Below are 10,155 nucleotides of genomic sequence, written 5' to 3'. Positions count from 1 at the left end.
GCCTTGATTGAGACCTCATAGAGTAGTCGTTTTTGTATACAAAGTTATGCTAGTGATACTCAATATTTCTCCGAAGGCACTACCAAAGATGTCGAGACGCCTTTTCAAATAAATATTCTGCAAAACAAGGAATAAAAGCAGGTTAAAGATTCAGATCTTAGATATTCTGGAAATACATTGACGATACAATGACCCCTCCATAGCTATTTAGGTTTATTTCAAGAAGTTGCAATATATTTGTTTCTTCTTCTAATTTCTCATTTCTGAGCTACTTAATTGTAAATTATGTACATTGGCGTCGGGTAGCTGGGCATAAGCAGGCCCGTGCAGAGGGGGGGGGGGGTGCTGGGGGTACCCGAGCACCTGTCCCTTTGCCCTGTGCCCCAAAAGTGCCCTTCACAAAAATATATAAAAATTAGTAAAAAATTATTTCTCTTAGGCTCTTTCCATTTTCTTACCATTCAGAAATTATAATGTGGAAAATGGTGTTGCACAGAGTTTACACACACACACACCACACACACACACACACACACATACACACACACACACGCACACACACGCACACACACACACACACACACACACACACACACACACACACACACACACACACACACACACACACACACACACACACACACACACACACACACACACATGAATAATACAAAAGAGTGAAGTGCCTAATTTCCAGCCCAAAACACCTGCCCCTTGCAATGTCTGTGCACGTTACTGGGCCAAAGGGTATATATTTGTGCCTCAGTCAAAATTTAAACTGCGGATTTTTTGTATTTCAGATTTAAGCACCTTTGGCCTGAGTGGTGGCCACGCGAAATCCGCAAGAGGCCTAATGGCCCTCGACCTGTGGGCTAATCGGAGCACGAGGATTTTGGGTTTTTGATTTTGCCCAGAATCGCAAAGCCGACCGATTTGACCCAATCTTGCCCCCAGAGGGGAAAAGTCGTATCCTACTATATGTGAGATGACAAAGTGTCTGTGGCCAATATTCCCAGATCTTTCTTTTGCTTTTGTAAATTACTATTTTCTCATTGCATTCACCTTATTCTAATACACAGGATAGGAGCAATGTTCGTGGGATCTTGTCTCTTACTCTACAATGATTACATCTGGCTTTAAATTAATTACGTGTGTGTGTGTATTCATTTGGTCTTTGGATCACGTGTTGGACTCGTGATCGACAGCTATTTCCCTCCTGGAAGAGAGCTCAGAGCTCGTAGGTCCGATCTATGGGTAATGCTATGACCTTACACACACACACACACACCCAACTCCCCGCCCACGAGAGTCAGAGTAACGACCCGAAGCGCAGCTGTACCGAAATAATTTCGGCCCTGGGCAGGATTCGAACCAAGCACTACGCGCACCACCATGCTAGTAGTTCATCGTTCTACCAACTGCGCCACCGAGTCGTGTGTGTGTGTGTGTGTGTGTGTGTGTGTGTGTGTGTGTGTGTGTGTGTGTGTGTGTGTGTGTGTGTGTGTGTGTGTGTACAGGCGTATGTGTACGTGCATGTACGTGTGTGAGTGTACGTGTGCATACATAAGTCCGTGTGTACAAAAAACGACAGTATGTATATGTGTACATATATGTTGAACGTCAATGAAGGACCAAATAATAATATAGAGCAAGGTATAAATGAAAAACAAAATGATAATGTAAGATATGATATTGGAATTCAAAATGTTTCAAAAAGAAATAATCACGAGTTTCTTAAAACCATGTACTTTAATGCTCGTAGTATTAGAAACAAATTTCAAGAAATACAGGCGTATGTCAAAAGCGAAAATCTCGATATGATAGGAATAACTGAGACATGGTTAAATGGTAAAGAGTTCGAAGCTGAATTTAATATTGCGGGATTTAAACACTTTCATCAGGATAGAAACCACAAGAAAGGTGGGGGTGTTCTATTGTACGTTAAAAACAATGTTCATGCTTGTGTTTTAGAGAAAGTGAAACAGGATGCATATGATAGTTTGTGGGTTGAGTTAACCCAAACAAATGGACAAAAAATGAATATAGGTGTAATATATAGGCCAAAGACATAATCATTAGCAGACGACAAACTGTTATTTCAAGAACTGTCTAGTTTCTGCAACCGGGATTTATTGATAATGGGTGATTTCAATTTTACTGACATTGATTGGATGACCCTTGAACATGGCCATATAGGTAGTCGCTTGTTTGATTTTCTTGGTGACAATTACTTAATTCAGCATGTAAAAGAGCCCACAAGATATGGAAACTTACTCGATCTTTTGATCACTAGCCGCGAAAGCATGGTAATTGATGTAGAAGTCGGTGAATCTGTTGCAAATAGCGATCACAACTTAGTTAGATTCAAACTCCTAAACAATTTTAGAATAGATACTTGTGTTTCTAAAATACCCGATTTCAGTAAAGCTCAGTTCATAGAACTACGTCAGGAGCTTCAGCTTACAGATTAGGAGGCAAAATTAAACGAAAGACCTGTAGATCAGATGTGGGAAATATTTCAAAATACGCTCACTAAGATGATTCAAACTTACATTCCTTTTAAGGACAGACGTCCCCCAAATCAGGCTCGCCCAAAGTGGCTCGACAAAGAAACTGAAAAAAGTATTGCTAAAAAGAGACAGCTTTATAAGAAATATAAGTGCTCGGGTGCATCTAATGACTATGAAAGTTGTGTATCAATACAGAGAGATTTAAAAAAGACAATAAGGAAAAGAAAACGACAATACGAAATGAACATCACTGAGAAATCCAAAGAGAATCCCAAAGAATTCTACAGTTACATTAGAGATAAAAATGTTGTTAGGAATCACATTGGTCCACTATTATCTGCTGACGGTCAACTTGAATATTCAAATGAAGGAATGTGTGATCTTAAACAATTATTTTAGCTCGGTATTCGTAAACGAAACACCTCAAGGTGAATTCCAAACTGAAACCTGTGAAAAGTCTAGGGTAAACTTACTCGGTACGGTAAATATAACAAAAGAAAAAATTAAAAGGTGTATAGACAAACTCAAAGTTAATAAAACACCAGGGCCTGACGGTTGGCATCCAAGAATCTTAAAGGAAATGAAAAATGAGATTGTTGTTCCATTAGAAATTATTTTCAAGAAATCCATCATATCCGGAGATGTCCCAAGAGAATGGAAGCTAGCTAACGTTTCTCCCATATTCAAAAAAGGTGACAAAAAGAAACCAAATAACTATAGGCCTATAAGTTTGACTTCAATCGTAGGAAAAATAATGGAAACTATCATCAGAGATGCTATGGAACATAATTTAGAAAGTAACCGTTTGATAAATGATAGCCAGCATGGTTTCAGACGGAAACGTTCTTGCGTGACTAACTTACTCGAATTCTACAACACAGTTATCTCGAATTATGACAAAAGAAATAATATAGATTTAGTATATCTAGACTTTGCAAAAGCTTTTGATACCGTCCCACACAAAAGACTACTTACTAAATTAGCTTTGCATGGAATAAGTGGTAGCCTATTAGGTTGGACTAGTAATTGGTTGAAGGGTCGAAAACAGAGTTGTTTTAAATGGAAAAACTTCTGGATGGAAAAGTGTTGCAAGTGGAGTTCCTCAGGGTTCCGTTCTTGGGCCACTTCTATTCATAGTATATATAAATGATATAGACCATGGACTAAAATCTACTGTTTCCAAATTTGCTGATGATACAAAACTGTGCGGAGTGGCAAATGATCACTCAAACCAATTAGATATTCAAGAAGATTTAGATAAATTACAGCAATGGTCTGAGAAGTGGCTAATGAAATTTAACACAAGTAAATGCAAGGTAATGCACATAGGTAAAAATAACAGTAAGTACGATTACAAGTTATTTGGAAATTCGTTAACAAAAGTGGATAGTGAAAAAGATCTCGGCGTAATTATCAGTAACGACCTCAAATCATCCAAGCAGTGTATTTCAGCCTCTGAGAAAGCAAATAAGATTCTAGGACCGATTGCGCGATCTTTTGATTTCAAAAGTCCATCACTCATTAACAAGCTATATAAATCGTTAGTTCGTCCACATTTGGAATATGCTGTTTCCGTATGGTCACCGAATCTCATTAAAGACATTGACAGATTGGAAAGAGTACAACGGCGAGCCACAAAACTGATTCCAAATATCAAAAATAAATTATACGAAAATCGACTAAAACATATGAATCTGTTTTCTCTAAAAAAGCGTAGACTCAGAGGTGACTTGATACAGGTCTTTAAAATTCTAAAGGGAATTGACAACATCAAAAGTGACAAAATTTTTACATTGAATGAGAATCAGACAAGAAGCAATGGTCTCAAACTGTCCGGAAATAGATTCAATTTGGAAGTAGGTAGAAACAACTTTGCCAACCGTGTAGTTAATGAATGGAATAAACTTCCTGCACAGGTAGTGCAATGTAGTTCAGTTCGAAGCTTTAAGAATCATTTAGATAAATACCTAAGTAAGATGCTGTAATGATTATAATTTATCTTATATTATTTGTTTTTGTTTTGTTATCATTTGTCTGTCTGATTTTTATTTATTATTAGTTATATGTCAATTTATTATTATTTACTATTTACCTCTTTGTTTATTATTTAACTATACCTATGCATTTATTTGTTATTTACATTATCATAGTTTTTATTTATTATTTTATCATTAATATGATTTTTTTTTTCGCATCCGACCTAGATATGGATCAAAAGGTCTCCTGTCGGCATGCTCCGCCTTTGTAATCCTTTGTAATCCTTTGTATGTATGTCTGTATGTATGTATGCATGTATGTATGTATGTATGTCTGTATGTATGTATGTATGTATGCATGTATGTATGTATGTATGTATGTATGTATGTATGTATGTATGTATGTATGTATGTATGTATGTATGTATTGTATGTATGTATGTATGTATGCATGTATGTATGTATGTATGTATGTATGTATGTATGTGTGTGTGTGTGTATGTATGTATGTATGTATGTATGTATGTATGTATGTATGTATGTATGTATGTATGTATGTATGTATGTATGTATGTATGTATGTATGTATGTATGTATGTATGTATGTATGAGTGTGTGTGTGTGTGTGTGTGTGTGTGTGTGTGTGTGTGTGTGTGTGTGTGTGTGTGTGTGTGTGTGTGTGTGTGTGTGTGTGTGTGTGTGTGTGTGTGTGTGTATGATTCATCATGATCGTGGATCACGTGTTGGACTCTTGATCGACAGCTACTACCATCCCGTATGAGAGCTCAGAGCTCATGTATGACCGATCTATGGGTAATGCTGTGACCTGACACACACACACACACACACACACACACACACACACACACACACACACACACACACACACACACACACACACACACACACACACACACACACACACACACACACACACACACACACACACACACACACACACACACACACACAACTCCCCGCCCACAAGAGTTGGAGAAACGGCTCGCAGCTCAGCGATACTGGAATTATTGCAGCCCTGGGTGGGATTCGAACTCGGACCGCTGGGTTAGCAGTTGCGAACTCTACCACTGCGCCGTCGAGCCATGTGTGTGTGTGTGTGTGTGTGTGTGTGTGTGTGTGTGTGTGTGTGTGTGTGTGTGTGTGTGTGTGTGTGTGTGTGTGTGTGTGTGTGTGTGTGTGTGTGTGTGTGTGTGTGTGTGTGTGTGTGTGTGTGTGCACGCACACACACACACGCCTAACAATCCAACAGTCGATTATTTTTAGAATTCTTGACCTGAAAGCTATGGTGAAAGTGAGAGCAGAAGAACTGAATACGTCAGAAAAATTGTGAAAGAGGAGCATGTTGACAAGTGTACCTGGATGGACCTCGTAGTAAAAAAAAAAAAAAAAAAAAAAAAAGACAATGGAATTGGAGAGCAGGGAAATGTTTTGAAATAAAAAACGGAAGAAGAAATACGGATTAGAGTGTGAGAATTCGAGATAAAGGAATTTATTGTTGTAATGTGAAGTTTATGGATGTGAATGACAATATGGACAGTATACGAGTTTCGGTCTTAAACAAGGTCAAATGCTAAAAATAAAAAGCAAGCAAACACTCTGATAAATAAATAAAAAACAAACGAAACAACCAGTCGAAGGACATCACAGCAGATTACATAAAAAACAACCAATTCACAGACATTATAGTATATTACTTAAATGTTGATCCAACCGAATCTTGGGGAAAAAAAACCCAACTACATTCCATTCCATCGCTTTTGCTGGAAGTTTCATCCATTCAGTGACTTCGTCGTCGATAGGTGAATGTTGTAGAGGTGAGTATGTGGAATGGACAAGCTGTGGCTCACATAAGAATACGACGTATATCCATATAAGGAACACACGACTTAGTAAGCCTATTTCAGAGTACAAACCGACGAAAGGGATACATTATCGTCTACAATTTATGTCGAGAAGTTTGATAGGAACGAGGAACGTAAATGAGAGGGGATGGCATATTCGTGAGGTAGGTTGATCAGCACATTCAAACTTGTGGTGTATTTTGTAGATTTTATTGTGTCTCTCACAGAAGTGGAGTATTGGACGGTAGGAGAGAGGGGTAGGGAGGGAGGGGTGGGGGAGGGGGTAAGGTTTATTTTACACTAACTATGGACAACTTGACCCCAGGGTGCTTCATGAGAAATTAGGCATTTCCTTTCCTTCCTCTTCTTTTCCTTTCTTCCGTCCTTCCTTACCTTCCTCCCTCCTCCCCTCCTCCCTCACTCCCATCCTTCCTCCTTTTCTTCTCTCCTTTCCTTCCTTCCTTCCCTCCTTCTATACTTCCTTCCTTTCTTCCTTCCTTCCTTCCTACCTTCCTTCCTCCCCTCATCCCTTACTTTCGTCCTTCCTTCCTCCCCTCATCCCCTCCTCCCCTCCTCCCCTCCTCCCTTCCTCCTTTCATCCTTTCTTTCTTCTTCCCCTCCTCCTTCCCTTCCTTCCATCCTTCCTTCCTTCCTTCCTCCCTTCCTCCCCCCCTCCCTTCCTGCCGTCCTTCCTTCCTTCCTCCCTCCCTTCCTTCCTTCCTTCCTTCCTTCCTCCCTCCCTTCCTTCCTTCCTTCCTTCCTTCCTTCCTTCCTTCCTTTCTTCCTTCCTTCTCTCCTTCTATACTTCCTTCCTGCCTTCCTTCCTTCCTTCCTTCATTAATTCTTTCTCTCCTCCCTTTTCTCCTTCTATACTTCCATCCTTACTTCCTCGCCTCCTCTTCCTCCCTTCCATCTTCCCTCCCTTACCTCCTTCCTTCCTTTCTTTCCTTCCCGTTCTTTTTCTTCTTCTTCTTCCTATTTTTCTTTTTCTTATCGTTTAGGGACATCTGATGCTGCTCGTCCTCCCTCCAGACCCAAGAATGCAAATCGACTTCGTGGCGGCCCCGACTCCGGAGGACCTTTGTCGCCTCCTGTCACAGAGGCGCCGAGAAACAAAGAAGAAGACTTCCAGATTACTCCCCACCCCCATCCCTCCCCTCCCCCTTCCCTCCCCCCACTCCCCTTTCACTGCCCCTGTCCCCACCCCCCTCCTCCCACCCCCAAATCCCTTTCACCGAAGGCCTGAACCCCTGGTGGTCAGTTTCACAGTAGCCGTTCCTAACTCGAACCCTAGATTCGGGATCGGTGGGTCGAATACGACGTGTCTTGGCTAAGCTGATTCGTGGCAGAAAAGTAACCCTTTTTTATTCTTGGATACAAATTTACGAACTCAGATTCGTTGTCATCAAATCACTTCGTTTGTCATCATGTTCCTGGCGCTCGTACAAGTTTTATGTTCATTAAGAGATAATGAGGAACGTCTTATTAGAGGAATTGAAAATATTGTCAAGGGTGAAAATAATGTTGTCTTTAGTAATATTAGAGCAAAATTGCTGCTGCCGAAGGAATATCTCTCTCTCTCTCTCTCTCTCTCTCTCTCTCTCTCTCTCTCTCTCTCTCTCTCTCTCTCTCTCTCTCTCTCTCTCTCTCTCTCTCTCTCCTCTCTCTCTCTTCTCTCTCTCTCTCTCTCTCTCTCTCTCTCTCTCTCTCTCTCTCTCCCTCTCTCTCTCTCTCTCTCTCTCTCTCTCTCTATATATATATATATATATATATATATTTATATATATATATTTTTATATTTATGTGTGTGTATATATATATATTTTTATATATATATATATATATATATATATATATATATATATATATATATATATATATATATATATATATACATACATACATACATATACCAAGGCTTTTTCCCCCTTCCAAGGGAGGTAGCCAAAAAGGGAAAGGCATAAAAACACTCCCACCCATTTCATCCCCAAATACACTCCACACCCCTCCCACCCTTCCTCTCATCTGAGCACCTCCTGGATGACGGGTCATCCCTGCACCCCGCCCACCGCCCTGGGTCAGAAGCAGCGTCGCAAGACACAGCACATCCACAGCAAGGCCGCTTCATTTAATCGGCGACCCCCCCCTCTCCGTCCCCCTTTGCATATAAGGAGAGGACGGGGAGAAATCCCTTCGGGCTGCGTCAAAATTTACTCACACATACTACCCCCCCCCCACCCCCCGCCCATTCCTCCTCATGCAGTCACAACATCATCCATATACAACCATTCTCCACTCACCTCTGTCTTCCGTCCTCTCCCTTCCTTCCTCAACAGACATTCCCCTCTTCCCCAAAGCCCCCTTCACCCCATCCATCCACCTCATCCTAGGACGTCCCCTCATGTTCACTCCCTCCACATCTGCCTTCCATACCTCTTTTACTAGTCTTTCTTCACTCATTCTTTCCATGTGTCCAAACCATCCTAATATTCTTTCATCAACCCTCTCTCCCAAATCCTTTTTCACCCCTGTTCTCCTCCTCACCTCCTCATTTCTCACTCTATCTAGCCTAGTAACCCCCATCATACTTCTCAGACACCTCATCTCAAACACATTCAAACTCCTTCTCTCTTCTTCTCTTATGTTCCACGTTTCTGCCCCATACAGTGCTGTTGGCACAATCACTCCTTCATACAGTCTCCTCTTCGCATCCACTCCCAAATGTCTATTTCTCATTACACTCTTTAAACCACCAAGGCATTTACTCGCTTCTCTCAATCTACATTCTACCTCCACCTTCACTCCACCTTTTCCTGCTACACTTGCACCCAAGTATCTAAAACTATCCACTTCCTCCAGTTGCTCTCCCTTAATGTTCACTTCCAGTCTACTGCCACTTTCACCCCTTGTACATCTCATCACCTTACTTTTACCCACATTTATCTTTAGCTTTCTTCTATCACATACTCTCCCAAACTCTGCCACCAGCTTCCTCAATCCCTCCTCTGACCCTGCCACAAGCGCAGTGTCGTCCACAAACAACAGCTGGCTCACCTCCCACTTTTCTCCATTTTCTTTAACCATCTCCAATCCCTGACTCACTACCCTAGCATTCACCTCTCGCACCACCCCATCCATGTATAAGTTGAACAGCCAGGGCGACATAACGCATCCTTGACGAAGTCCCACCTTTACTTCAAACCACTCACTCTCTCCATTTCCAATCCTAACACATGCTCTACTACTCACATAAAAACTCTTGACAGCTCCCAAAAGCTTTCCTCCTATCCCATAAATCTGCATAACCTCCCACAGTGCCTTTCTGTCTACCCTATCATAAGCCTTTTCCAGATCCATAAAAGCCCAAAAAACATCCTTCCCCTTTCCTATAGCTTTCTCACATATCTGTCTTACCACAAAGATCTGATCTACACAACCTCTACCCGTCCTAAAACCACACTGTTCCTCACCAATTACTCCTTCTGTTCCTCTCCTAATCCTCTCAATTAAGATTCTCCCATAAGCCTTCCCTACTACACTCAACAGGCTAATCCCTCTGAAATTACTACATTCACACTTGTCCCCTTTTCCCTTGTAAAGAGGAACTATACAGGCACTACTCCAGTCCTCCGGTACTCTACCCTCTCTCCAGCAAACATTAAATAATCTCGCCAACCAGTCCACCATCACTGAACCTCCCTTTTTCAGACATTCTGCATGACATCCATCCAGACCAGGTGCCTTACCTGCTTTCATCATCTTTACAACTGCCTTTACCTCATCCTTCCTTATTTCTCCTCCATTCTC

This window comes from Oratosquilla oratoria, chromosome 10 (assembly GCF_046742065.1).
Source record: "Oratosquilla oratoria isolate Oo_2021 chromosome 10, ASM4674206v1, whole genome shotgun sequence".
NCBI lineage: Eukaryota > Metazoa > Arthropoda > Malacostraca > Stomatopoda > Squillidae > Oratosquilla > Oratosquilla oratoria.
The sequence above is the reverse complement of the archived record's forward strand: the minus strand, read 5'-3'. Positions refer to the sequence as shown.